The 25,763-nt window shown below is 60.5% G+C and overlaps 25 non-coding genes and 1 pseudogene across 25 annotated transcripts; all 26 read right to left on the bottom strand.

Annotated features, from left to right (window-relative positions):
- Positions 1-524: 524 nt before the first annotated feature.
- On the bottom strand, positions 525-671 carry LOC146864462 (U1 spliceosomal RNA; annotated as a pseudogene).
- A 914-nt stretch (positions 672-1,585) lies between these two features.
- On the bottom strand, positions 1,586-1,749 carry LOC146864461 (U1 spliceosomal RNA). The gene has a single exon (XR_014977707.1). It is a non-coding gene; the product is annotated as a U1 spliceosomal RNA (small nuclear RNA).
- Positions 1,750-2,366: 617 nt separating this feature from the next.
- LOC146864460 (U1 spliceosomal RNA) lies at positions 2,367-2,530 on the bottom strand. The gene has a single exon (XR_014977706.1). It is a non-coding gene; the product is annotated as a U1 spliceosomal RNA (small nuclear RNA).
- Positions 2,531-3,444: 914 nt separating this feature from the next.
- LOC146864459 (U1 spliceosomal RNA) lies at positions 3,445-3,608 on the bottom strand. Its single transcript, XR_014977375.1, has one exon. It is a non-coding gene; the product is annotated as a U1 spliceosomal RNA (small nuclear RNA).
- Positions 3,609-4,225: 617 nt separating this feature from the next.
- LOC146864458 (U1 spliceosomal RNA) lies at positions 4,226-4,389 on the bottom strand. The gene has a single exon (XR_014977705.1). It is a non-coding gene; the product is annotated as a U1 spliceosomal RNA (small nuclear RNA).
- A 914-nt stretch (positions 4,390-5,303) lies between these two features.
- LOC146864457 (U1 spliceosomal RNA) lies at positions 5,304-5,467 on the bottom strand. Its single transcript, XR_014977704.1, has one exon. It is a non-coding gene; the product is annotated as a U1 spliceosomal RNA (small nuclear RNA).
- A 914-nt stretch (positions 5,468-6,381) lies between these two features.
- On the bottom strand, positions 6,382-6,545 carry LOC146864456 (U1 spliceosomal RNA). Its single transcript, XR_014977703.1, has one exon. It is a non-coding gene; the product is annotated as a U1 spliceosomal RNA (small nuclear RNA).
- A 914-nt stretch (positions 6,546-7,459) lies between these two features.
- On the bottom strand, positions 7,460-7,623 carry LOC146864455 (U1 spliceosomal RNA). Its single transcript, XR_014977702.1, has one exon. It is a non-coding gene; the product is annotated as a U1 spliceosomal RNA (small nuclear RNA).
- Positions 7,624-8,537: 914 nt separating this feature from the next.
- On the bottom strand, positions 8,538-8,701 carry LOC146864454 (U1 spliceosomal RNA). The gene has a single exon (XR_014977701.1). It is a non-coding gene; the product is annotated as a U1 spliceosomal RNA (small nuclear RNA).
- A 914-nt stretch (positions 8,702-9,615) lies between these two features.
- LOC146864453 (U1 spliceosomal RNA) lies at positions 9,616-9,779 on the bottom strand. Its single transcript, XR_014977699.1, has one exon. It is a non-coding gene; the product is annotated as a U1 spliceosomal RNA (small nuclear RNA).
- A 617-nt stretch (positions 9,780-10,396) lies between these two features.
- LOC146864452 (U1 spliceosomal RNA) lies at positions 10,397-10,560 on the bottom strand. Its single transcript, XR_014977698.1, has one exon. It is a non-coding gene; the product is annotated as a U1 spliceosomal RNA (small nuclear RNA).
- A 914-nt stretch (positions 10,561-11,474) lies between these two features.
- LOC146864451 (U1 spliceosomal RNA) lies at positions 11,475-11,638 on the bottom strand. Its single transcript, XR_014977374.1, has one exon. It is a non-coding gene; the product is annotated as a U1 spliceosomal RNA (small nuclear RNA).
- Positions 11,639-12,255: 617 nt separating this feature from the next.
- LOC146864450 (U1 spliceosomal RNA) lies at positions 12,256-12,419 on the bottom strand. The gene has a single exon (XR_014977697.1). It is a non-coding gene; the product is annotated as a U1 spliceosomal RNA (small nuclear RNA).
- Positions 12,420-13,333: 914 nt separating this feature from the next.
- LOC146864449 (U1 spliceosomal RNA) lies at positions 13,334-13,497 on the bottom strand. The gene has a single exon (XR_014977696.1). It is a non-coding gene; the product is annotated as a U1 spliceosomal RNA (small nuclear RNA).
- A 914-nt stretch (positions 13,498-14,411) lies between these two features.
- Positions 14,412-14,575, bottom strand: LOC146864448 (U1 spliceosomal RNA). Its single transcript, XR_014977695.1, has one exon. It is a non-coding gene; the product is annotated as a U1 spliceosomal RNA (small nuclear RNA).
- A 914-nt stretch (positions 14,576-15,489) lies between these two features.
- Positions 15,490-15,653, bottom strand: LOC146864447 (U1 spliceosomal RNA). The gene has a single exon (XR_014977694.1). It is a non-coding gene; the product is annotated as a U1 spliceosomal RNA (small nuclear RNA).
- Positions 15,654-16,567: 914 nt separating this feature from the next.
- LOC146864446 (U1 spliceosomal RNA) lies at positions 16,568-16,731 on the bottom strand. Its single transcript, XR_014977693.1, has one exon. It is a non-coding gene; the product is annotated as a U1 spliceosomal RNA (small nuclear RNA).
- Positions 16,732-17,645: 914 nt separating this feature from the next.
- LOC146864445 (U1 spliceosomal RNA) lies at positions 17,646-17,809 on the bottom strand. Its single transcript, XR_014977692.1, has one exon. It is a non-coding gene; the product is annotated as a U1 spliceosomal RNA (small nuclear RNA).
- Positions 17,810-18,426: 617 nt separating this feature from the next.
- Positions 18,427-18,590, bottom strand: LOC146864444 (U1 spliceosomal RNA). Its single transcript, XR_014977691.1, has one exon. It is a non-coding gene; the product is annotated as a U1 spliceosomal RNA (small nuclear RNA).
- Positions 18,591-19,504: 914 nt separating this feature from the next.
- Positions 19,505-19,668, bottom strand: LOC146864443 (U1 spliceosomal RNA). Its single transcript, XR_014977373.1, has one exon. It is a non-coding gene; the product is annotated as a U1 spliceosomal RNA (small nuclear RNA).
- A 617-nt stretch (positions 19,669-20,285) lies between these two features.
- Positions 20,286-20,449, bottom strand: LOC146864442 (U1 spliceosomal RNA). Its single transcript, XR_014977690.1, has one exon. It is a non-coding gene; the product is annotated as a U1 spliceosomal RNA (small nuclear RNA).
- Positions 20,450-21,363: 914 nt separating this feature from the next.
- Positions 21,364-21,527, bottom strand: LOC146864441 (U1 spliceosomal RNA). Its single transcript, XR_014977688.1, has one exon. It is a non-coding gene; the product is annotated as a U1 spliceosomal RNA (small nuclear RNA).
- A 914-nt stretch (positions 21,528-22,441) lies between these two features.
- On the bottom strand, positions 22,442-22,605 carry LOC146864440 (U1 spliceosomal RNA). The gene has a single exon (XR_014977687.1). It is a non-coding gene; the product is annotated as a U1 spliceosomal RNA (small nuclear RNA).
- Positions 22,606-23,519: 914 nt separating this feature from the next.
- LOC146864439 (U1 spliceosomal RNA) lies at positions 23,520-23,683 on the bottom strand. The gene has a single exon (XR_014977686.1). It is a non-coding gene; the product is annotated as a U1 spliceosomal RNA (small nuclear RNA).
- Positions 23,684-24,300: 617 nt separating this feature from the next.
- LOC146864438 (U1 spliceosomal RNA) lies at positions 24,301-24,464 on the bottom strand. The gene has a single exon (XR_014977685.1). It is a non-coding gene; the product is annotated as a U1 spliceosomal RNA (small nuclear RNA).
- A 914-nt stretch (positions 24,465-25,378) lies between these two features.
- Positions 25,379-25,542, bottom strand: LOC146864437 (U1 spliceosomal RNA). Its single transcript, XR_014977372.1, has one exon. It is a non-coding gene; the product is annotated as a U1 spliceosomal RNA (small nuclear RNA).
- Positions 25,543-25,763: the final 221 nt, after the last annotated feature.

The raw sequence follows: 25,763 nt of genomic DNA, 5'->3' as shown, positions 1-25,763 counted from the left end.
CGCCTCTAGAGGTATGCAGTGCCCTGTTGCCTGGCTAGGCCCCAGTCGACTGCTTGTGGCTGAAAGCCAGGGACAAACAGGCCTGCAAGCGAGCAGGGGTTCTCGCCCTGAGCCCCTCACGCCTTCCCGAACGCTCCCAAACGCTGCAGACAGAACCCTCGCCGGGCAGAGCCCTCGCCGGGCCACGGCCTGGGGTCCTCAGCCAGAGTCTGGGCCTGGGAAGGCTAGGGCGAGGCAAGAGGCTGGCAGCCAGGCCACAGCCCCAGGGGGGCGATGGAAAGGAGCAGACATGTCACCTGGCCAGGGCCTACTTCCCTGTCTCTGGATAGGTCCCCAGAGTGGGAGGCTGCAGCTATCCCATCATTCCCCAGGCTCAGTACTTAGCATGTGATTCCCTCTTGCCCACGCCCCCGCCCCCCTCCAATCCAGCCGCAGCACCCCAGAAAGAACACAGAAGACGAGAAAGGGTGCTCCAGACTCCTTTTTTTTTTTTTTTCCTTTTTGTCTTTCTTGAAACCAGAGATCAGGGGAAAGCGCGAACGCAGTCCCCCACTACCAGAAATTATGCAGTCGAGTATCCCGCATTTGGGGACATCCGAAGTGCAATGGATGAGCCTCACCCTGGGAGAACCACCTTCGTGATCATGGTGTCTCCCCTGCCAGGTAAGTATGAGTTGGAAGGGGACAGGGTGAGGGCGGGCCGCTGGGCATCTCCCCGCAGAGCGAGGGTGGCATTCACACAGGCAAGGCCTGAGGCCGGGCGAAGCAGAGCATGGGCATTGTGGGGCGCAAGGTGACCAGCCAAGGCCCCTGTGCCCACTTTGGAAAGCGCGCAGCTACCCACAGCAGCTTCCCACAGGCCTCGGCCGGCCAGCAACATTTGCATGTCCACGCCCACCGGCAGCGCCAATCAGGGCCCTGCTTTCGCTATGCTGCACCTTGCTGACACGGGTGGGGGAAAGCCAGGGCTACAGCAAGCACAGAAGGGCGATTGCCATGTCGACTTTGGGCCCAGAAGCAGAGATTTGGGGCTTTTGAAGCCTAAGAGCTGCCACTGAGGCCGCCTCTAGAGGTATGCAGTGCCCTGTTGCCTGGCTAGGCCCCAGTCGACTGCTTGTGGCTGAAAGCCAGGGACAAACAGGCCTGCAAGCGAGCAGGGGTTCTCGCCCTGAGCCCCTCACGCCTTCCCGAACGCTCCCAAACGCTGCAGACAGAACCCTCGCCGGGCAGAGCCCTCGCCGGGCCACGGCCTGGGGTCCTCAGCCAGAGTCTGGGCCTGGGAAGGCTAGGGCGAGGCAAGAGGCTGGCAGCCAGGCCACAGCCCCAGGGGGGCGATGGAAAGGAGCAGACATGTCACCTGGCCAGGGCCTACTTCCCTGTCTCTGGATAGGTCCCCAGAGTGGGAGGCTGCAGCTATCCCATCATTCCCCAGGCTCAGTACTTAGCATGTGATTCCCTCTTGCCCACGCCCCCGCCCCCCTCCAATCCAGCCGCAGCACCCCAGAAAGAACACAGAAGACGAGAAAGGGTGCTCCAGACTCCTTTTTATTTTTTTTTCCTTTTTGTCTTTCTTGAAACCAGAGATCAGGGGAAAGCGCGAACGCAGTCCCCCACTACCAGAAATTATGCAGTCGAGTATCCCGCATTTGGGGACATCGCAGGGGTCAGCACATCCGAAGTGCAATGGATGAGCCTCACCCTGGGAGAACCACCTTCGTGATCATGGTGTCTCCCCTGCCAGGTAAGTATGAGTTGGAAGGGGACAGGGTGAGGGCGGGCCGCTGGGCATCTCCCCGCAGAGCGAGGGTGGCATTCACACAGGCAAGGCCTGAGGCCGGGCGAAGCAGAGCATGGGCATTGTGGGGCGCAAGGTGACCAGCCAAGGCCCCTGTGCCCACTTTGGAAAGCGCGCAGCTACCCACAGCAGCTTCCCACAGGCCTCGGCCGGCCAGCAACATTTGCATGTCCACGCCCACCGGCAGCGCCAATCAGGGCCCTGCTTTCGCTATGCTGCACCTTGCTGACACGGGTGGGGGAAAGCCAGGGCTACAGCAAGCACACGAGAGGGCTTGGCAGGCCTAAATCGGGCCCAAAAGCAGATTTTTCAGGCCCTTTAAACTGTGCACAAGCAAAGGCTTTCGCAAGCACAACAGAGGGCTTGCCAGGTCGAAATCGGGCCCAGAAGCACGTTTCTAAGCCCTGAGCCAGCATCCCCAGGCTTGTAAATTTGCATATCTAATTGGCCCTCGCCCACTCCCCATTCCAGCCAGCTTACAGCACCCTGGACGGACCACAAGAAACGTCAAAGGGTGCTCCAGACTCCTTTTTATTTTTTTTTCCTTTTTGTCTTTCTTGAAACCAGAGATCAGGGGAAAGCGCGAACGCAGTCCCCCACTACCAGAAATTATGCAGTCGAGTATCCCGCATTTGGGGACATCGCAGGGGTCAGCACATCCGAAGTGCAATGGATGAGCCTCACCCTGGGAGAACCACCTTCGTGATCATGGTGTCTCCCCTGCCAGGTAAGTATGAGTTGGAAGGGGACAGGGTGAGGGCGGGCCGCTGGGCATCTCCCCGCAGAGCGAGGGTGGCATTCACACAGGCAAGGCCTGAGGCCGGGCGAAGCAGAGCATGGGCATTGTGGGGCGCAAGGTGACCAGCCAAGGCCCCTGTGCCCACTTTGGAAAGCGCGCAGCTACCCACAGCAGCTTCCCACAGGCCTCGGCCGGCCAGCAACATTTGCATGTCCACACCCACCGGCAGCGCCAATCAGGGCCCTGCTTTCGCTATGCTGCACCTTGCTGACACGGGTGGGGGAAAGCCAGGGCTACAGCAAGCACAGAAGGGCGATTGCCATGTCGACTTTGGGCCCAGAAGCAGAGATTTGGGGCTTTTGAAGCCTAAGAGCTGCCACTGAGGCCGCCTCTAGAGGTATGCAGTGCCCTGTTGCCTGGCTAGGCCCCAGTCAACTGCTTGTGGCTGAAAGCCAGGGACAAACAGGCCTGCAAGCGAGCAGGGGTTCTCGCCCTGAGCCCCTCACGCCTTCCCGAACGCTCCCAAACGCTGCCGACAGAACCCTCGCCGGGCAGAGCCCTCGCCGGGCCACGGCCTGGGGTCCTCAGCCAGAGTCTGGGCCTGGGGAGGCTAGGGCGAGGCAAGAGGCTGGCAGCCAGGCCACAGCCCCAGGGGGGCGATGGAAAGGAGCAGACATGTCACCTGGCCAGGGCCTACTTCCCTGTCTCTGGATAGGTCCCCAGAGTGGGAGGCTGCAGCTATCCCATCATTCCCCAGGCTCAGTACTTAGCATGTGATTCCCTCTTGCCCACGCCCCCGCCCCCCTCCAATCCAGCCGCAGCACCCCAGAAAGAACACAGAAGACGAGAAAGGGTGCTCCAGACTCCTTTTTATTTTTTTTTCCTTTTTGTCTTTCTTGAAACCAGAGATCAGGGGAAAGCGCGAACGCAGTCCCCCACTACCAGAAATTATGCAGTCAAGTATCCCGCATTTGGGGACATCGCAGGGGTCAGCACATCCGAAGTGCAATGGATGAGCCTCACCCTGGGAGAACCACCTTCGTGATCATGGTGTCTCCCCTGCCAGGTAAGTATGAGTTGGAAGGGGACAGGGTGAGGGCGGGCCGCTGGGCATCTCCCCGCAGAGCGAGGGTGGCATTCACACAGGCAAGGCCTGAGGCCGGGCGAAGCAGAGCATGGGCATTGTGGGGCGCAAGGTGACCAGCCAAGGCCCCTGTGCCCACTTTGGAAAGCGCGCAGCTACCCACAGCAGCTTCCCACAGGCCTCGGCCGGCCAGCAACATTTGCATGTCCACGCCCACCGGCAGCGCCAATCAGGGCCCTGCTTTCGCTATGCTGCACCTTGCTGACACGGGTGGGGGAAAGCCAGGGCTACAGCAAGCACACGAGAGGGCTTGGCAGGCCTAAATCGGGCCCAAAAGCAGATTTTTCAGGCCCTTTAAACTGTGCACAAGCAAAGGCTTTCGCAAGCACAACAGAGGGCTTGCCAGGTCGAAATCGGGCCCAGAAGCACGTTTCTAAGCCCTGAGCCAGCATCCCCAGGCTTGTAAATTTGCATATCTAATTGGCCCTCGCCCACTCCCCATTCCAGCCAGCTTACAGCACCCTGGACGGACCACAAGAAACGTCAAAGGGTGCTCCAGACTCCTTTTTATTTTTTTTTCCTTTTTGTCTTTCTTGAAACCAGAGATCAGGGGAAAGCGCGAACGCAGTCCCCCACTACCAGAAATTATGCAGTCGAGTATCCCGCATTTGGGGACATCGCAGGGGTCAGCACATCCGAAGTGCAATGGATGAGCCTCACCCTGGGAGAACCACCTTCGTGATCATGGTGTCTCCCCTGCCAGGTAAGTATGAGTTGGAAGGGGACAGGGTGAGGGCGGGCCGCTGGGCATCTCCCCGCAGAGCGAGGGTGGCATTCACACAGGCAAGGCCTGAGGCCGGGCGAAGCAGAGCATGGGCATTGTGGGGCGCAAGGTGACCAGCCAAGGCCCCTGTGCCCACTTTGGAAAGCGCGCAGCTACCCACAGCAGCTTCCCACAGGCCTCGGCCGGCCAGCAACATTTGCATGTCCACACCCACCGGCAGCGCCAATCAGGGCCCTGCTTTCGCTATGCTGCACCTTGCTGACACGGGTGGGGGAAAGCCAGGGCTACAGCAAGCACAGAAGGGCGATTGCCATGTCGACTTTGGGCCCAGAAGCAGAGATTTGGGGCTTTTGAAGCCTAAGAGCTGCCACTGAGGCCGCCTCTAGAGGTATGCAGTGCCCTGTTGCCTGGCTAGGCCCCAGTCGACTGCTTGTGGCTGAAAGCCAGGGACAAACAGGCCTGCAAGCGAGCAGGGGTTCTCGCCCTGAGCCCCTCACGCCTTCCCGAACGCTCCCAAACGCTGCCGACAGAACCCTCGCCGGGCAGAGCCCTCGCCGGGCCACGGCCTGGGGTCCTCAGCCAGAGTCTGGGCCTGGGGAGGCTAGGGCGAGGCAAGAGGCTGGCAGCCAGGCCACAGCCCCAGGGGGGCGATGGAAAGGAGCAGACATGTCACCTGGCCAGGGCCTACTTCCCTGTCTCTGGATAGGTCCCCAGAGTGGGAGGCTGCAGCTATCCCATCATTCCCCAGGCTCAGTACTTAGCATGTGATTCCCTCTTGCCCACGCCCCCGCCCCCCTCCAATCCAGCCGCAGCACCCCAGAAAGAACACAGAAGACGAGAAAGGGTGCTCCAGACTCCTTTTTATTTTTTTTTCCTTTTTGTCTTTCTTGAAACCAGAGATCAGGGGAAAGCGCGAACGCAGTCCCCCACTACCAGAAATTATGCAGTCGAGTATCCCGCATTTGGGGACATCGCAGGGGTCAGCACATCCGAAGTGCAATGGATGAGCCTCACCCTGGGAGAACCACCTTCGTGATCATGGTGTCTCCCCTGCCAGGTAAGTATGAGTTGGAAGGGGACAGGGTGAGGGCGGGCCGCTGGGCATCTCCCCGCAGAGCGAGGGTGGCATTCACACAGGCAAGGCCTGAGGCCGGGCGAAGCAGAGCATGGGCATTGTGGGGCGCAAGGTGACCAGCCAAGGCCCCTGTGCCCACTTTGGAAAGCGCGCAGCTACCCACAGCAGCTTCCCACAGGCCTCGGCCGGCCAGCAACATTTGCATGTCCACGCCCACCGGCAGCGCCAATCAGGGCCCTGCTTTCGCTATGCTGCACCTTGCTGACACGGGTGGGGGAAAGCCAGGGCTACAGCAAGCACAGAAGGGCGATTGCCATGTCGACTTTGGGCCCAGAAGCAGAGATTTGGGGCTTTTGAAGCCTAAGAGCTGCCACTGAGGCCGCCTCTAGAGGTATGCAGTGCCCTGTTGCCTGGCTAGGCCCCAGTCGACTGCTTGTGGCTGAAAGCCAGGGACAAACAGGCCTGCAAGCGAGCAGGGGTTCTCGCCCTGAGCCCCTCACGCCTTCCCGAATGCTCCCAAACGCTGCCGACAGAACCCTCGCCGGGCAGAGCCCTCGCCGGGCCACGGCCTGGGGTCCTCAGCCAGAGTCTGGGCCTGGGAAGGCTAGGGCGAGGCAAGAGGCTGGCAGCCAGGCCACAGCCCCAGGGGGGCGATGGAAAGGAGCAGACATGTCACCTGGCCAGGGCCTACTTCCCTGTCTCTGGATAGGTCCCCAGAGTGGGAGGCTGCAGCTATCCCATCATTCCCCAGGCTCAGTACTTAGCATGTGATTCCCTCTTGCCCACGCCCCCGCCCCCCTCCAATCCAGCCGCAGCACCCCAGAAAGAACACAGAAGACGAGAAAGGGTGCTCCAGACTCCTTTTTATTTTTTTTTCCTTTTTGTCTTTCTTGAAACCAGAGATCAGGGGAAAGCGCGAACGCAGTCCCCCACTACCAGAAATTATGCAGTCGAGTATCCCGCATTTGGGGACATCGCAGGGGTCAGCACATCCGAAGTGCAATGGATGAGCCTCACCCTGGGAGAACCACCTTCGTGATCATGGTGTCTCCCCTGCCAGGTAAGTATGAGTTGGAAGGGGACAGGGTGAGGGCGGGCCGCTGGGCATCTCCCCGCAGAGCGAGGGTGGCATTCACACAGGCAAGGCCTGAGGCCGGGCGAAGCAGAGCATGGGCATTGTGGGGCGCAAGGTGACCAGCCAAGGCCCCTGTGCCCACTTTGGAAAGCGCGCAGCTACCCACAGCAGCTTCCCACAGGCCTCGGCCGGCCAGCAACATTTGCATGTCCACGCCCACCGGCAGCGCCAATCAGGGCCCTGCTTTCGCTATGCTGCACCTTGCTGACACGGGTGGGGGAAAGCCAGGGCTACAGCAAGCACAGAAGGGCGATTGCCATGTCGACTTTGGGCCCAGAAGCAGAGATTTGGGGCTTTTGAAGCCTAAGAGCTGCCACTGAGGCCGCCTCTAGAGGTATGCAGTGCCCTGTTGCCTGGCTAGGCCCCAGTCGACTGCTTGTGGCTGAAAGCCAGGGACAAACAGGCCTGCAAGCGAGCAGGGGTTCTCGCCCTGAGCCCCTCACGCCTTCCCGAACGCTCCCAAACGCTGCCGACAGAACCCTCGCCGGGCAGAGCCCTCGCCGGGCCACGGCCTGGGGTCCTCAGCCAGAGTCTGGGCCTGGGGAGGCTAGGGCGAGGCAAGAGGCTGGCAGCCAGGCCACAGCCCCAGGGGGGCGATGGAAAGGAGCAGACATGTCACCTGGCCAGGGCCTACTTCCCTGTCTCTGGATAGGTCCCCAGAGTGGGAGGCTGCAGCTATCCCATCATTCCCCAGGCTCAGTACTTAGCATGTGATTCCCTCTTGCCCACGCCCCCGCCCCCCTCCAATCCAGCCGCAGCACCCCAGAAAGAACACAGAAGACGAGAAAGGGTGCTCCAGACTCCTTTTTATTTTTTTTTCCTTTTTGTCTTTCTTGAAACCAGAGATCAGGGGAAAGCGCGAACGCAGTCCCCCACTACCAGAAATTATGCAGTCGAGTATCCCGCATTTGGGGACATCGCAGGGGTCAGCACATCCGAAGTGCAATGGATGAGCCTCACCCTGGGAGAACCACCTTCGTGATCATGGTGTCTCCCCTGCCAGGTAAGTATGAGTTGGAAGGGGACAGGGTGAGGGCGGGCCGCTGGGCATCTCCCCGCAGAGCGAGGGTGGCATTCACACAGGCAAGGCCTGAGGCCGGGCGAAGCAGAGCATGGGCATTGTGGGGCGCAAGGTGACCAGCCAAGGCCCCTGTGCCCACTTTGGAAAGCGCGCAGCTACCCACAGCAGCTTCCCACAGGCCTCGGCCGGCCAGCAACATTTGCATGTCCACGCCCACCGGCAGCGCCAATCAGGGCCCTGCTTTCGCTATGCTGCACCTTGCTGACACGGGTGGGGGAAAGCCAGGGCTACAGCAAGCACAGAAGGGCGATTGCCATGTCGACTTTGGGCCCAGAAGCAGAGATTTGGGGCTTTTGAAGCCTAAGAGCTGCCACTGAGGCCGCCTCTAGAGGTATGCAGTGCCCTGTTGCCTGGCTAGGCCCCAGTCGACTGCTTGTGGCTGAAAGCCAGGGACAAACAGGCCTGCAAGCGAGCAGGGGTTCTCGCCCTGAGCCCCTCACGCCTTCCCGAATGCTCCCAAACGCTGCCGACAGAACCCTCGCCGGGCAGAGCCCTCGCCGGGCCACGGCCTGGGGTCCTCAGCCAGAGTCTGGGCCTGGGAAGGCTAGGGCGAGGCAAGAGGCTGGCAGCCAGGCCACAGCCCCAGGGGGGCGATGGAAAGGAGCAGACATGTCACCTGGCCAGGGCCTACTTCCCTGTCTCTGGATAGGTCCCCAGAGTGGGAGGCTGCAGCTATCCCATCATTCCCCAGGCTCAGTACTTAGCATGTGATTCCCTCTTGCCCACGCCCCCGCCCCCCTCCAATCCAGCCGCAGCACCCCAGAAAGAACACAGAAGACGAGAAAGGGTGCTCCAGACTCCTTTTTATTTTTTTTTCCTTTTTGTCTTTCTTGAAACCAGAGATCAGGGGAAAGCGCGAACGCAGTCCCCCACTACCAGAAATTATGCAGTCGAGTATCCCGCATTTGGGGACATCGCAGGGGTCAGCACATCCGAAGTGCAATGGATGAGCCTCACCCTGGGAGAACCACCTTCGTGATCATGGTGTCTCCCCTGCCAGGTAAGTATGAGTTGGAAGGGGACAGGGTGAGGGCGGGCCGCTGGGCATCTCCCCGCAGAGCGAGGGTGGCATTCACACAGGCAAGGCCTGAGGCCGGGCGAAGCAGAGCATGGGCATTGTGGGGCGCAAGGTGACCAGCCAAGGCCCCTGTGCCCACTTTGGAAAGCGCGCAGCTACCCACAGCAGCTTCCCACAGGCCTCGGCCGGCCAGCAACATTTGCATGTCCACGCCCACCGGCAGCGCCAATCAGGGCCCTGCTTTCGCTATGCTGCACCTTGCTGACACGGGTGGGGGAAAGCCAGGGCTACAGCAAGCACAGAAGGGCGATTGCCATGTCGACTTTGGGCCCAGAAGCAGAGATTTGGGGCTTTTGAAGCCTAAGAGCTGCCACTGAGGCCGCCTCTAGAGGTATGCAGTGCCCTGTTGCCTGGCTAGGCCCCAGTCGACTGCTTGTGGCTGAAAGCCAGGGACAAACAGGCCTGCAAGCGAGCAGGGGTTCTCGCCCTGAGCCCCTCACGCCTTCCCGAACGCTCCCAAACGCTGCAGACAGAACCCTCGCCGGGCAGAGCCCTCGCCGGGCCACGGCCTGGGGTCCTCAGCCAGAGTCTGGGCCTGGGAAGGCTAGGGCGAGGCAAGAGGCTGGCAGCCAGGCCACAGCCCCAGGGGGGCGATGGAAAGGAGCAGACATGTCACCTGGCCAGGGCCTACTTCCCTGTCTCTGGATAGGTCCCCAGAGTGGGAGGCTGCAGCTATCCCATCATTCCCCAGGCTCAGTACTTAGCATGTGATTCCCTCTTGCCCACGCCCCCGCCCCCCTCCAATCCAGCCGCAGCACCCCAGAAAGAACACAGAAGACGAGAAAGGGTGCTCCAGACTCCTTTCTATTTTTTTTTCCTTTTTGTCTTTCTTGAAACCAGAGATCAGGGGAAAGCGCGAACGCAGTCCCCCACTACCAGAAATTATGCAGTCGAGTATCCCGCATTTGGGGACATCGCAGGGGTCAGCACATCCGAAGTGCAATGGATGAGCCTCACCCTGGGAGAACCACCTTCGTGATCATGGTGTCTCCCCTGCCAGGTAAGTATGAGTTGGAAGGGGACAGGGTGAGGGCGGGCCGCTGGGCATCTCCCCGCAGAGCGAGGGTGGCATTCACACAGGCAAGGCCTGAGGCCGGGCGAAGCAGAGCATGGGCATTGTGGGGCGCAAGGTGACCAGCCAAGGCCCCTGTGCCCACTTTGGAAAGCGCGCAGCTACCCACAGCAGCTTCCCACAGGCCTCGGCCGGCCAGCAACATTTGCATGTCCACGCCCACCGGCAGCGCCAATCAGGGCCCTGCTTTCGCTATGCTGCACCTTGCTGACACGGGTGGGGGAAAGCCAGGGCTACAGCAAGCACACGAGAGGGCTTGGCAGGCCTAAATCGGGCCCAAAAGCAGATTTTTCAGGCCCTTTAAACTGTGCACAAGCAAAGGCTTTCGCAAGCACAACAGAGGGCTTGCCAGGTCGAAATCGGGCCCAGAAGCACGTTTCTAAGCCCTGAGCCAGCATCCCCAGGCTTGTAAATTTGCATATCTAATTGGCCCTCGCCCACTCCCCATTCCAGCCAGCTTACAGCACCCTGGACGGACCACAAGAAACGTCAAAGGGTGCTCCAGACTCCTTTTTATTTTTTTTTCCTTTTTGTCTTTCTTGAAACCAGAGATCAGGGGAAAGCGCGAACGCAGTCCCCCACTACCAGAAATTATGCAGTCGAGTATCCCGCATTTGGGGACATCGCAGGGGTCAGCACATCCGAAGTGCAATGGATGAGCCTCACCCTGGGAGAACCACCTTCGTGATCATGGTGTCTCCCCTGCCAGGTAAGTATGAGTTGGAAGGGGACAGGGTGAGGGCGGGCCGCTGGGCATCTCCCCGCAGAGCGAGGGTGGCATTCACACAGGCAAGGCCTGAGGCCGGGCGAAGCAGAGCATGGGCATTGTGGGGCGCAAGGTGACCAGCCAAGGCCCCTGTGCCCACTTTGGAAAGCGCGCAGCTACCCACAGCAGCTTCCCACAGGCCTCGGCCGGCCAGCAACATTTGCATGTCCACACCCACCGGCAGCGCCAATCAGGGCCCTGCTTTCGCTATGCTGCACCTTGCTGACACGGGTGGGGGAAAGCCAGGGCTACAGCAAGCACAGAAGGGCGATTGCCATGTCGACTTTGGGCCCAGAAGCAGAGATTTGGGGCTTTTGAAGCCTAAGAGCTGCCACTGAGGCCGCCTCTAGAGGTATGCAGTGCCCTGTTGCCTGGCTAGGCCCCAGTCGACTGCTTGTGGCTGAAAGCCAGGGACAAACAGGCCTGCAAGCGAGCAGGGGTTCTCGCCCTGAGCCCCTCACGCCTTCCCGAACGCTCCCAAACGCTGCCGACAGAACCCTCGCCGGGCAGAGCCCTCGCCGGGCCACGGCCTGGGGTCCTCAGCCAGAGTCTGGGCCTGGGGAGGCTAGGGCGAGGCAAGAGGCTGGCAGCCAGGCCACAGCCCCAGGGGGGCGATGGAAAGGAGCAGACATGTCACCTGGCCAGGGCCTACTTCCCTGTCTCTGGATAGGTCCCCAGAGTGGGAGGCTGCAGCTATCCCATCATTCCCCAGGCTCAGTACTTAGCATGTGATTCCCTCTTGCCCACGCCCCCGCCCCCCTCCAATCCAGCCGCAGCACCCCAGAAAGAACACAGAAGACGAGAAAGGGTGCTCCAGACTCCTTTTTATTTTTTTTTCCTTTTTGTCTTTCTTGAAACCAGAGATCAGGGGAAAGCGCGAACGCAGTCCCCCACTACCAGAAATTATGCAGTCAAGTATCCCGCATTTGGGGACATCGCAGGGGTCAGCACATCCGAAGTGCAATGGATGAGCCTCACCCTGGGAGAACCACCTTCGTGATCATGGTGTCTCCCCTGCCAGGTAAGTATGAGTTGGAAGGGGACAGGGTGAGGGCGGGCCGCTGGGCATCTCCCCGCAGAGCGAGGGTGGCATTCACACAGGCAAGGCCTGAGGCCGGGCGAAGCAGAGCATGGGCATTGTGGGGCGCAAGGTGACCAGCCAAGGCCCCTGTGCCCACTTTGGAAAGCGCGCAGCTACCCACAGCAGCTTCCCACAGGCCTCGGCCGGCCAGCAACATTTGCATGTCCACGCCCACCGGCAGCGCCAATCAGGGCCCTGCTTTCGCTATGCTGCACCTTGCTGACACGGGTGGGGGAAAGCCAGGGCTACAGCAAGCACACGAGAGGGCTTGGCAGGCCTAAATCGGGCCCAAAAGCAGATTTTTCAGGCCCTTTAAACTGTGCACAAGCAAAGGCTTTCGCAAGCACAACAGAGGGCTTGCCAGGTCGAAATCGGGCCCAGAAGCACGTTTCTAAGCCCTGAGCCAGCATCCCCAGGCTTGTAAATTTGCATATCTAATTGGCCCTCGCCCACTCCCCATTCCAGCCAGCTTACAGCACCCTGGACGGACCACAAGAAACGTCAAAGGGTGCTCCAGACTCCTTTTTATTTTTTTTTCCTTTTTGTCTTTCTTGAAACCAGAGATCAGGGGAAAGCGCGAACGCAGTCCCCCACTACCAGAAATTATGCAGTCGAGTATCCCGCATTTGGGGACATCGCAGGGGTCAGCACATCCGAAGTGCAATGGATGAGCCTCACCCTGGGAGAACCACCTTCGTGATCATGGTGTCTCCCCTGCCAGGTAAGTATGAGTTGGAAGGGGACAGGGTGAGGGCGGGCCGCTGGGCATCTCCCCGCAGAGCGAGGGTGGCATTCACACAGGCAAGGCCTGAGGCCGGGCGAAGCAGAGCATGGGCATTGTGGGGCGCAAGGTGACCAGCCAAGGCCCCTGTGCCCACTTTGGAAAGCGCGCAGCTACCCACAGCAGCTTCCCACAGGCCTCGGCCGGCCAGCAACATTTGCATGTCCACACCCACCGGCAGCGCCAATCAGGGCCCTGCTTTCGCTATGCTGCACCTTGCTGACACGGGTGGGGGAAAGCCAGGGCTACAGCAAGCACAGAAGGGCGATTGCCATGTCGACTTTGGGCCCAGAAGCAGAGATTTGGGGCTTTTGAAGCCTAAGAGCTGCCACTGAGGCCGCCTCTAGAGGTATGCAGTGCCCTGTTGCCTGGCTAGGCCCCAGTCGACTGCTTGTGGCTGAAAGCCAGGGACAAACAGGCCTGCAAGCGAGCAGGGGTTCTCGCCCTGAGCCCCTCACGCCTTCCCGAACGCTCCCAAACGCTGCCGACAGAACCCTCGCCGGGCAGAGCCCTCGCCGGGCCACGGCCTGGGGTCCTCAGCCAGAGTCTGGGCCTGGGGAGGCTAGGGCGAGGCAAGAGGCTGGCAGCCAGGCCACAGCCCCAGGGGGGCGATGGAAAGGAGCAGACATGTCACCTGGCCAGGGCCTACTTCCCTGTCTCTGGATAGGTCCCCAGAGTGGGAGGCTGCAGCTATCCCATCATTCCCCAGGCTCAGTACTTAGCATGTGATTCCCTCTTGCCCACGCCCCCGCCCCCCTCCAATCCAGCCGCAGCACCCCAGAAAGAACACAGAAGACGAGAAAGGGTGCTCCAGACTCCTTTTTATTTTTTTTTCCTTTTTGTCTTTCTTGAAACCAGAGATCAGGGGAAAGCGCGAACGCAGTCCCCCACTACCAGAAATTATGCAGTCGAGTATCCCGCATTTGGGGACATCGCAGGGGTCAGCACATCCGAAGTGCAATGGATGAGCCTCACCCTGGGAGAACCACCTTCGTGATCATGGTGTCTCCCCTGCCAGGTAAGTATGAGTTGGAAGGGGACAGGGTGAGGGCGGGCCGCTGGGCATCTCCCCGCAGAGCGAGGGTGGCATTCACACAGGCAAGGCCTGAGGCCGGGCGAAGCAGAGCATGGGCATTGTGGGGCGCAAGGTGACCAGCCAAGGCCCCTGTGCCCACTTTGGAAAGCGCGCAGCTACCCACAGCAGCTTCCCACAGGCCTCGGCCGGCCAGCAACATTTGCATGTCCACGCCCACCGGCAGCGCCAATCAGGGCCCTGCTTTCGCTATGCTGCACCTTGCTGACACGGGTGGGGGAAAGCCAGGGCTACAGCAAGCACAGAAGGGCGATTGCCATGTCGACTTTGGGCCCAGAAGCAGAGATTTGGGGCTTTTGAAGCCTAAGAGCTGCCACTGAGGCCGCCTCTAGAGGTATGCAGTGCCCTGTTGCCTGGCTAGGCCCCAGTCGACTGCTTGTGGCTGAAAGCCAGGGACAAACAGGCCTGCAAGCGAGCAGGGGTTCTCGCCCTGAGCCCCTCACGCCTTCCCGAATGCTCCCAAACGCTGCCGACAGAACCCTCGCCGGGCAGAGCCCTCGCCGGGCCACGGCCTGGGGTCCTCAGCCAGAGTCTGGGCCTGGGAAGGCTAGGGCGAGGCAAGAGGCTGGCAGCCAGGCCACAGCCCCAGGGGGGCGATGGAAAGGAGCAGACATGTCACCTGGCCAGGGCCTACTTCCCTGTCTCTGGATAGGTCCCCAGAGTGGGAGGCTGCAGCTATCCCATCATTCCCCAGGCTCAGTACTTAGCATGTGATTCCCTCTTGCCCACGCCCCCGCCCCCCTCCAATCCAGCCGCAGCACCCCAGAAAGAACACAGAAGACGAGAAAGGGTGCTCCAGACTCCTTTTTATTTTTTTTTCCTTTTTGTCTTTCTTGAAACCAGAGATCAGGGGAAAGCGCGAACGCAGTCCCCCACTACCAGAAATTATGCAGTCGAGTATCCCGCATTTGGGGACATCGCAGGGGTCAGCACATCCGAAGTGCAATGGATGAGCCTCACCCTGGGAGAACCACCTTCGTGATCATGGTGTCTCCCCTGCCAGGTAAGTATGAGTTGGAAGGGGACAGGGTGAGGGCGGGCCGCTGGGCATCTCCCCGCAGAGCGAGGGTGGCATTCACACAGGCAAGGCCTGAGGCCGGGCGAAGCAGAGCATGGGCATTGTGGGGCGCAAGGTGACCAGCCAAGGCCCCTGTGCCCACTTTGGAAAGCGCGCAGCTACCCACAGCAGCTTCCCACAGGCCTCGGCCGGCCAGCAACATTTGCATGTCCACGCCCACCGGCAGCGCCAATCAGGGCCCTGCTTTCGCTATGCTGCACCTTGCTGACACGGGTGGGGGAAAGCCAGGGCTACAGCAAGCACAGAAGGGCGATTGCCATGTCGACTTTGGGCCCAGAAGCAGAGATTTGGGGCTTTTGAAGCCTAAGAGCTGCCACTGAGGCCGCCTCTAGAGGTATGCAGTGCCCTGTTGCCTGGCTAGGCCCCAGTCGACTGCTTGTGGCTGAAAGCCAGGGACAAACAGGCCTGCAAGCGAGCAGGGGTTCTCGCCCTGAGCCCCTCACGCCTTCCCGAACGCTCCCAAACGCTGCAGACAGAACCCTCGCCGGGCAGAGCCCTCGCCGGGCCACGGCCTGGGGTCCTCAGCCAGAGTCTGGGCCTGGGAAGGCTAGGGCGAGGCAAGAGGCTGGCAGCCAGGCCACAGCCCCAGGGGGGCGATGGAAAGGAGCAGACATGTCACCTGGCCAGGGCCTACTTCCCTGTCTCTGGATAGGTCCCCAGAGTGGGAGGCTGCAGCTATCCCATCATTCCCCAGGCTCAGTACTTAGCATGTGATTCCCTCTTGCCCACGCCCCCGCCCCCCTCCAATCCAGCCGCAGCACCCCAGAAAGAACACAGAAGACGAGAAAGGGTGCTCCAGACTCCTTTTTATTTTTTTTTCCTTTTTGTCTTTCTTGAAACCAGAGATCAGGGGAAAGCGCGAACGCAGTCCCCCACTACCAGAAATTATGCAGTCGAGTATCCCGCATTTGGGGACATCGCAGGGGTCAGCACATCCGAAGTGCAATGGATGAGCCTCACCCTGGGAGAACCACCTTCGTGATCATGGTGTCTCCCCTGCCAGGTAAGTATGAGTTGGAAGGGGACAGGGTGAGGGCGGGCCGCTGGGCATCTCCCCGCAGAGCGAGGGTGGCATTCACACAGGCAAGGCCTGAGGCCGGGCGAAGCAGAGCATGGGCATTGTGGGGCGCAAGGTGACCAGCCAAGGCCCCTGTGCCCACTTTGGAAAGCGCGCAGCTACCCACAGCAGCTTCCCACAGGCCTCGGCCGGCCAGCAACATTTGCATGTCCACGCCCACCGGCAGCGCCAATCAGGGCCCTGCTTTCGCTATGCTGCACCTTGCTGACACGGGTGGGGGAAAGCCAGGGCTACAGCAAGCACAGAAGGGCGATTGCCATGTCGACTTTGGGCCCAGAAGCAGAGATTTGGGGCTTTTGAAGCCTAAGAGCTGCCACTGAGGCCGCCTCTAGAGGTATGCAGTGCCCTGTTGCCTGGCTAGGCCCCAGTCGACTGCTTGTGGCTGAAAGCCAGGGACAAACAGGCCTGCAAGCGAGCAGGGGTTCTCGCCCTGAGCCCCTCACGCCTTCCCGAATGCTCCCAAACGCTGCCGACAGAACCCTCGCCGGGCAGAGCCCTCGCCGGGCCACGGCCTGGGGTCCTCAGCCAGAGTCTGGGCCTGGGAAGGCTAGGGCGAGGCAAGAGGCTGGCAGCCAGGCCACAGCCCCAGGGGGGCGATGGAAAGGAGCAGACATGTCACCTGGCCAGGGCCTACTTCCCTGTCTCTGGATAGGTCCCCAGAGTGGGAGGCTGCAGCTATCCCATCATTCCCCAGGCTCAGTACTTAGCATGTGATTCCCTCTTGCCCACGCCCCCGCCCCCCTCCAATCCAGCCGCAGCACCCCAGAAAGAACACAGAAGACGAGAAAGGGTGCTCCAGACTCCTTTTTATTTTTTTTTCCTTTTTGTCTTTCTTGAAACCAGAGATCAGGGGAAAGCGCGAACGCAGTCCCCCACTACCAGAAATTATGCAGTCGAGTATCCCGCATTTGGGGACATCGCAGGGGTCAGCACATCCGAAGTGCAATGGATGAGCCTCACCCTGGGAGAACCACCTTCGTGATCATGGTGTCTCCCCTGCCAGGTAAGTATGAGTTGGAAGGGGACAGGGTGAGGGCGGGCCGCTGGGCATCTCCCCGCAGAGCGAGGGTGGCATTCACACAGGCAAGGCCTGAGGCCGGGCGAAGCAGAGCATGGGCATTGTGGGGCGCAAGGTGACCAGCCAAGGCCCCTGTGCCCACTTTGGAAAGCGCGCAGCTACCCACAGCAGCTTCCCACAGGCCTCGGCCGGCCAGCAACATTTGCATGTCCACGCCCACCGGCAGCGCCAATCAGGGCCCTGCTTTCGCTATGCTGCACCTTGCTGACACGGGTGGGGGAAAGCCAGGGCTACAGCAAGCACAGAAGGGCGATTGCCATGTCGACTTTGGGCCCAGAAGCAGAGATTTGGGGCTTTTGAAGCCTAAGAGCTGCCACTGAGGCCGCCTCTAGAGGTATGCAGTGCCCTGTTGCCTGGCTAGGCCCCAGTCGACTGCTTGTGGCTGAAAGCCAGGGACAAACAGGCCTGCAAGCGAGCAGGGGTTCTCGCCCTGAGCCCCTCACGCCTTCCCGAACGCTCCCAAACGCTGCAGACAGAACCCTCGCCGGGCAGAGCCCTCGCCGGGCCACGGCCTGGGGTCCTCAGCCAGAGTCTGGGCCTGGGAAGGCTAGGGCGAGGCAAGAGGCTGGCAGCCAGGCCACAGCCCCAGGGGGGCGATGGAAAGGAGCAGACATGTCACCTGGCCAGGGCCTACTTCCCTGTCTCTGGATAGGTCCCCAGAGTGGGAGGCTGCAGCTATCCCATCATTCCCCAGGCTCAGTACTTAGCATGTGATTCCCTCTTGCCCACGCCCCCGCCCCCCTCCAATCCAGCCGCAGCACCCCAGAAAGAACACAGAAGACGAGAAAGGGTGCTCCAGACTCCTTTCTATTTTTTTTTCCTTTTTGTCTTTCTTGAAACCAGAGATCAGGGGAAAGCGCGAACGCAGTCCCCCACTACCAGAAATTATGCAGTCGAGTATCCCGCATTTGGGGACATCGCAGGGGTCAGCACATCCGAAGTGCAATGGATGAGCCTCACCCTGGGAGAACCACCTTCGTGATCATGGTGTCTCCCCTGCCAGGTAAGTATGAGTTGGAAGGGGACAGGGTGAGGGCGGGCCGCTGGGCATCTCCCCGCAGAGCGAGGGTGGCATTCACACAGGCAAGGCCTGAGGCCGGGCGAAGCAGAGCATGGGCATTGTGGGGCGCAAGGTGACCAGCCAAGGCCCCTGTGCCCACTTTGGAAAGCGCGCAGCTACCCACAGCAGCTTCCCACAGGCCTCGGCCGGCCAGCAACATTTGCATGTCCACGCCCACCGGCAGCGCCAATCAGGGCCCTGCTTTCGCTATGCTGCACCTTGCTGACACGGGTGGGGGAAAGCCAGGGCTACAGCAAGCACACGAGAGGGCTTGGCAGGCCTAAATCGGGCCCAAAAGCAGATTTTTCAGGCCCTTTAAACTGTGCACAAGCAAAGGCTTTCGCAAGCACAACAGAGGGCTTGCCAGGTCGAAATCGGGCCCAGAAGCACGTTTCTAAGCCCTGAGCCAGCATCCCCAGGCTTGTAAATTTGCATATCTAATTGGCCCTCGCCCACTCCCCATTCCAGCCAGCTTACAGCACCCTGGACGGACCACAAGAAACGTCAAAGGGTGCTCCAGACTCCTTTTTATTTTTTTTTCCTTTTTGTCTTTCTTGAAACCAGAGATCAGGGGAAAGCGCGAACGCAGTCCCCCACTACCAGAAATTATGCAGTCGAGTATCCCGCATTTGGGGACATCGCAGGGGTCAGCACATCCGAAGTGCAATGGATGAGCCTCACCCTGGGAGAACCACCTTCGTGATCATGGTGTCTCCCCTGCCAGGTAAGTATGAGTTGGAAGGGGACAGGGTGAGGGCGGGCCGCTGGGCATCTCCCCGCAGAGCGAGGGTGGCATTCACACAGGCAAGGCCTGAGGCCGGGCGAAGCAGAGCATGGGCATTGTGGGGCGCAAGGTGACCAGCCAAGGCCCCTGTGCCCACTTTGGAAAGCGCGCAGCTACCCACAGCAGCTTCCCACAGGCCTCGGCCGGCCAGCAACATTTGCATGTCCACACCCACCGGCAGCGCCAATCAGGGCCCTGCTTTCGCTATGCTGCACCTTGCTGACACGGGTGGGGGAAAGCCAGGGCTACAGCAAGCACAGAAGGGCGATTGCCATGTCGACTTTGGGCCCAGAAGCAGAGATTTGGGGCTTTTGAAGCCTAAGAGCTGCCACTGAGGCCGCCTCTAGAGGTATGCAGTGCCCTGTTGCCTGGCTAGGCCCCAGTCGACTGCTTGTGGCTGAAAGCCAGGGACAAACAGGCCTGCAAGCGAGCAGGGGTTCTCGCCCTGAGCCCCTCACGCCTTCCCGAACGCTCCCAAACGCTGCCGACAGAACCCTCGCCGGGCAGAGCCCTCGCCGGGCCACGGCCTGGGGTCCTCAGCCAGAGTCTGGGCCTGGGGAGGCTAGGGCGAGGCAAGAGGCTGGCAGCCAGGCCACAGCCCCAGGGGGGCGATGGAAAGGAGCAGACATGTCACCTGGCCAGGGCCTACTTCCCTGTCTCTGGATAGGTCCCCAGAGTGGGAGGCTGCAGCTATCCCATCATTCCCCAGGCTCAGTACTTAGCATGTGATTCCCTCTTGCCCACGCCCCCGCCCCCCTCCAATCCAGCCGCAGCACCCCAGAAAGAACACAGAAGACGAGAAAGGGTGCTCCAGACTCCTTTTTATTTTTTTTTCCTTTTTGTCTTTCTTGAAACCAGAGATCAGGGGAAAGCGCGAACGCAGTCCCCCACTACCAGAAATTATGCAGTCAAGTATCCCGCATTTGGGGACATCGCAGGGGTCAGCACATCCGAAGTGCAATGGATGAGCCTCACCCTGGGAGAACCACCTTCGTGATCATGGTGTCTCCCCTGCCAGGTAAGTATGAGTTGGAAGGGGACAGGGTGAGGGCGGGCCGCTGGGCATCTCCCCGCAGAGCGAGGGTGGCATTCACACAGGCAAGGCCTGAGGCCGGGCGAAGCAGAGCATGGGCATTGTGGGGCGCAAGGTGACCAGCCAAGGCCCCTGTGCCCACTTTGGAAAGCGCGCAGCTACCCACAGCAGCTTCCCACAGGCCTCGGCCGGCCAGCAACATTTGCATGTCCACGCCCACCGGCAGCGCCAATCAGGGCCCTGCTTTCGCTATGCTGCACCTTGCTGACACGGGTGGGGGAAAGCCAGGGCTACAGCAAGCACACGAGAGGGCTTGGCAGGCCTAAATCGGGCCCAAAAGCAGATTTTTCAGGCCCTTTAAACTGTGCACAAGCAAAGGCTTTCGCAAGCACAACAGAGGGCTTGCCAGGTCGAAATCGGGCCCAGAAGCACGTTTCTAAGCCCTGAGCCAGCATCCCCAGGCTTGTAAATTTGCATATCTAATTGGCCCTCGCCCACTCCCCATTCCAGCCAGCTTACAGCACCCTGGACGGACCACAAGAAACGTCAAAGGGTGCTCCAGACTCCTTTTTATTTTTTTTTCCTTTTTGTCTTTCTTGAAACCAGAGATCAGGGGAAAGCGCGAACGCAGTCCCCCACTACCAGAAATTATGCAGTCGAGTATCCCGCATTTGGGGACATCGCAGGGGTCAGCACATCCGAAGTGCAATGGATGAGCCTCACCCTGGGAGAACCACCTTCGTGATCATGGTGTCTCCCCTGCCAGGTAAGTATGAGTTGGAAGGGGACAGGGTGAGGGCGGGCCGCTGGGCATCTCCCCGCAGAGCGAGGGTGGCATTCACACAGGCAAGGCCTGAGGCCGGGCGAAGCAGAGCATGGGCATTGTGGGGCGCAAGGTGACCAGCCAAGGCCCCTGTGCCCACTTTGGAAAGCGCGCAGCTACCCACAGCAGCTTCCCACAGGCCTCGGCCGGCCAGCAACATTTGCATGTCCACACCCACCGGCAGCGCCAATCAGGGCCCTGCTTTCGCTATGCTGCACCTTGCTGACACGGGTGGGGGAAAGCCAGGGCTACAGCAAGCACAGAAGGGCGATTGCCATGTCGACTTTGGGCCCAGAAGCAGAGATTTGGGGCTTTTGAAGCCTAAGAGCTGCCACTGAGGCCGCCTCTAGAGGTATGCAGTGCCCTGTTGCCTGGCTAGGCCCCAGTCGACTGCTTGTGGCTGAAAGCCAGGGACAAACAGGCCTGCAAGCGAGCAGGGGTTCTCGCCCTGAGCCCCTCACGCCTTCCCGAACGCTCCCAAACGCTGCCGACAGAACCCTCGCCGGGCAGAGCCCTCGCCGGGCCACGGCCTGGGGTCCTCAGCCAGAGTCTGGGCCTGGGGAGGCTAGGGCGAGGCAAGAGGCTGGCAGCCAGGCCACAGCCCCAGGGGGGCGATGGAAAGGAGCAGACATGTCACCTGGCCAGGGCCTACTTCCCTGTCTCTGGATAGGTCCCCAGAGTGGGAGGCTGCAGCTATCCCATCATTCCCCAGGCTCAGTACTTAGCATGTGATTCCCTCTTGCCCACGCCCCCGCCCCCCTCCAATCCAGCCGCAGCACCCCAGAAAGAACACAGAAGACGAGAAAGGGTGCTCCAGACTCCTTTTTATTTTTTTTTCCTTTTTGTCTTTCTTGAAACCAGAGATCAGGGGAAAGCGCGAACGCAGTCCCCCACTACCAGAAATTATGCAGTCGAGTATCCCGCATTTGGGGACATCGCAGGGGTCAGCACATCCGAAGTGCAATGGATGAGCCTCACCCTGGGAGAACCACCTTCGTGATCATGGTGTCTCCCCTGCCAGGTAAGTATGAGTTGGAAGGGGACAGGGTGAGGGCGGGCCGCTGGGCATCTCCCCGCAGAGCGAGGGTGGCATTCACACAGGCAAGGCCTGAGGCCGGGCGAAGCAGAGCATGGGCATTGTGGGGCGCAAGGTGACCAGCCAAGGCCCCTGTGCCCACTTTGGAAAGCGCGCAGCTACCCACAGCAGCTTCCCACAGGCCTCGGCCGGCCAGCAACATTTGCATGTCCACGCCCACCGGCAGCGCCAATCAGGGCCCTGCTTTCGCTATGCTGCACCTTGCTGACACGGGTGGGGGAAAGCCAGGGCTACAGCAAGCACAGAAGGGCGATTGCCATGTCGACTTTGGGCCCAGAAGCAGAGATTTGGGGCTTTTGAAGCCTAAGAGCTGCCACTGAGGCCGCCTCTAGAGGTATGCAGTGCCCTGTTGCCTGGCTAGGCCCCAGTCGACTGCTTGTGGCTGAAAGCCAGGGACAAACAGGCCTGCAAGCGAGCAGGGGTTCTCGCCCTGAGCCCCTCACGCCTTCCCGAATGCTCCCAAACGCTGCCGACAGAACCCTCGCCGGGCAGAGCCCTCGCCGGGCCACGGCCTGGGGTCCTCAGCCAGAGTCTGGGCCTGGGAAGGCTAGGGCGAGGCAAGAGGCTGGCAGCCAGGCCACAGCCCCAGGGGGGCGATGGAAAGGAGCAGACATGTCACCTGGCCAGGGCCTACTTCCCTGTCTCTGGATAGGTCCCCAGAGTGGGAGGCTGCAGCTATCCCATCATTCCCCAGGCTCAGTACTTAGCATGTGATTCCCTCTTGCCCACGCCCCCGCCCCCCTCCAATCCAGCCGCAGCACCCCAGAAAGAACACAGAAGACGAGAAAGGGTGCTCCAGACTCCTTTTTATTTTTTTTTCCTTTTTGTCTTTCTTGAAACCAGAGATCAGGGGAAAGCGCGAACGCAGTCCCCCACTACCAGAAATTATGCAGTCGAGTATCCCGCATTTGGGGACATCGCAGGGGTCAGCACATCCGAAGTGCAATGGATGAGCCTCACCCTGGGAGAACCACCTTCGTGATCATGGTGTCTCCCCTGCCAGGTAAGTATGAGTTGGAAGGGGACAGGGTGAGGGCGGGCCGCTGGGCATCTCCCCGCAGAGCGAGGGTGGCATTCACACAGGCAAGGCCTGAGGCCGGGCGAAGCAGAGCATGGGCATTGTGGGGCGCAAGGTGACCAGCCAAGGCCCCTGTGCCCACTTTGGAAAGCGCGCAGCTACCCACAGCAGCTTCCCACAGGCCTCGGCCGGCCAGCAACATTTGCATGTCCACGCCCACCGGCAGCGCCAATCAGGGCCCTGCTTTCGCTATGCTGCACCTTGCTGACACGGGTGGGGGAAAGCCAGGGCTACAGCAAGCACAGAAGGGCGATTGCCATGTCGACTTTGGGCCCAGAAGCAGAGATTTGGGGCTTTTGAAGCCTAAGAGCTGCCACTGAGGCCGCCTCTAGAGGTATGCAGTGCCCTGTTGCCTGGCTAGGCCCCAGTCGACTGCTTGTGGCTGAAAGCCAGGGACAAACAGGCCTGCAAGCGAGCAGGGGTTCTCGCCCTGAGCCCCTCACGCCTTCCCGAACGCTCCCAAACGCTGCAGACAGAACCCTCGCCGGGCAGAGCCCTCGCCGGGCCACGGCCTGGGGTCCTCAGCCAGAGTCTGGGCCTGGGAAGGCTAGGGCGAGGCAAGAGGCTGGCAGCCAGGCCACAGCCCCAGGGGGGCGATGGAAAGGAGCAGACATGTCACCTGGCCAGGGCCTACTTCCCTGTCTCTGGATAGGTCCCCAGAGTGGGAGGCTGCAGCTATCCCATCATTCCCCAGGCTCAGTACTTAGCATGTGATTCCCTCTTGCCCACGCCCCCGCCCCCCTCCAATCCAGCCGCAGCACCCCAGAAAGAACACAGAAGACGAGAAAGGGTGCTCCAGACTCCTTTTTATTTTTTTTTCCTTTTTGTCTTTCTTGAAACCAGAGATCAGGGGAAAGCGCGAACGCAGTCCCCCACTACCAGAAATTATGCAGTCGAGTATCCCGCATTTGGGGACATCGCAGGGGTCAGCACATCCGAAGTGCAATGGATGAGCCTCACCCTGGGAGAACCACCTTCGTGATCATGGTGTCTCCCCTGCCAGGTAAGTATGAGTTGGAAGGGGACAGGGTGAGGGCGGGCCGCTGGGCATCTCCCCGCAGAGCGAGGGTGGCATTCACACAGGCAAGGCCTGAGGCCGGGCGAAGCAGAGCATGGGCATTGTGGGGCGCAAGGTGACCAGCCAAGGCCCCTGTGCCCACTTTGGAAAGCGCGCAGCTACCCACAGCAGCTTCCCACAGGCCTCGGCCGGCCAGCAACATTTGCATGTCCACGCCCACCGGCAGCGCCAATCAGGGCCCTGCTTTCGCTATGCTGCACCTTGCTGACACGGGTGGGGGAAAGCCAGGGCTACAGCAAGCACACGAGAGGGCTTGGCAGGCCTAAATCGGGCCCAAAAGCAGATTTTTCAGGCCCTTTAAACTGTGCACAAGCAAAGGCTTTCGCAAGCACAACAGAGGGCTTGCCAGGTCGAAATCGGGCCCAGAAGCACGTTTCTAAGCCCTGAGCCAGCATCCCCAGGCTTGTAAATTTGCATATCTAATTGGCCCTCGCCCACTCCCCATTCCAGCCAGCTTACAGCACCCTGGACGGACCACAAGAAACGTCAAAGGGTGCTCCAGACTCCTTTTTATTTTTTTTTCCTTTTTGTCTTTCTTGAAACCAGAGATCAGGGGAAAGCGCGAACGCAGTCCCCCACTACCAGAAATTATGCAGTCGAGTATCCCGCATTTGGGGACATCGCAGGGGTCAGCACATCCGAAGTGCAATGGATGAGCCTCACCCTGGGAGAACCACCTTCGTGATCATGGTGTCTCCCCTGCCAGGTAAGTATGAGTTGGAAGGGGACAGGGTGAGGGCGGGCCGCTGGGCATCTCCCCGCAGAGCGAGGGTGGCATTCACACAGGCAAGGCCTGAGGCCGGGCGAAGCAGAGCATGGGCATTGTGGGGCGCAAGGTGACCAGCCAAGGCCCCTGTGCCCACTTTGGAAAGCGCGCAGCTACCCACAGCAGCTTCCCACAGGCCTCGGCCGGCCAGCAACATTTGCATGTCCACACCCACCGGCAGCGCCAATCAGGGCCCTGCTTTCGCTATGCTGCACCTTGCTGACACGGGTGGGGGAAAGCCAGGGCTACAGCAAGCACAGAAGGGCGATTGCCATGTCGACTTTGGGCCCAGAAGCAGAGATTTGGGGCTTTTGAAGCCTAAGAGCTGCCACTGAGGCCGCCTCTAGAGGTATGCAGTGCCCTGTTGCCTGGCTAGGCCCCAGTCGACTGCTTGTGGCTGAAAGCCAGGGACAAACAGGCCTGCAAGCGAGCAGGGGTTCTCGCCCTGAGCCCCTCACGCCTTCCCGAACGCTCCCAAACGCTGCCGACAGAACCCTCGCCGGGCAGAGCCCTCGCCGGGCCACGGCCTGGGGTCCTCAGCCAGAGTCTGGGCCTGGGGAGGCTAGGGCGAGGCAAGAGGCTGGCAGCCAGGCCACAGCCCCAGGGGGGCGATGGAAAGGAGCAGACATGTCACCTGGCCAGGGCCTACTTCCCTGTCTCTGGATAGGTCCCCAGAGTGGGAGGCTGCAGCTATCCCATCATTCCCCAGGCTCAGTACTTAGCATGTGATTCCCTCTTGCCCACGCCCCCGCCCCCCTCCAATCCAGCCGCAGCACCCCAGAAAGAACACAGAAGACGAGAAAGGGTGCTCCAGACTCCTTTTTATTTTTTTTTCCTTTTTGTCTTTCTTGAAACCAGAGATCAGGGGAAAGCGCGAACGCAGTCCCCCACTACCAGAAATTATGCAGTCAAGTATCCCGCATTTGGGGACATCGCAGGGGTCAGCACATCCGAAGTGCAATGGATGAGCCTCACCCTGGGAGAACCACCTTCGTGATCATGGTGTCTCCCCTGCCAGGTAAGTATGAGTTGGAAGGGGACAGGGTGAGGGCGGGCCGCTGGGCATCTCCCCGCAGAGCGAGGGTGGCATTCACACAGGCAAGGCCTGAGGCCGGGCGAAGCAGAGCATGGGCATTGTGGGGCGCAAGGTGACCAGCCAAGGCCCCTGTGCCCACTTTGGAAAGCGCGCAGCTACCCACAGCAGCTTCCCACAGGCCTCGGCCGGCCAGCAACATTTGCATGTCCAC

This window comes from Triturus cristatus, chromosome 2_1, assembly GCF_964204655.1.
Source record: "Triturus cristatus chromosome 2_1, aTriCri1.1, whole genome shotgun sequence".
Taxonomy (NCBI): domain Eukaryota; kingdom Metazoa; phylum Chordata; class Amphibia; order Caudata; family Salamandridae; genus Triturus; species Triturus cristatus.
The sequence above is the reverse complement of the archived record's forward strand: the minus strand, read 5'-3'. Positions and strand labels throughout refer to the sequence as shown.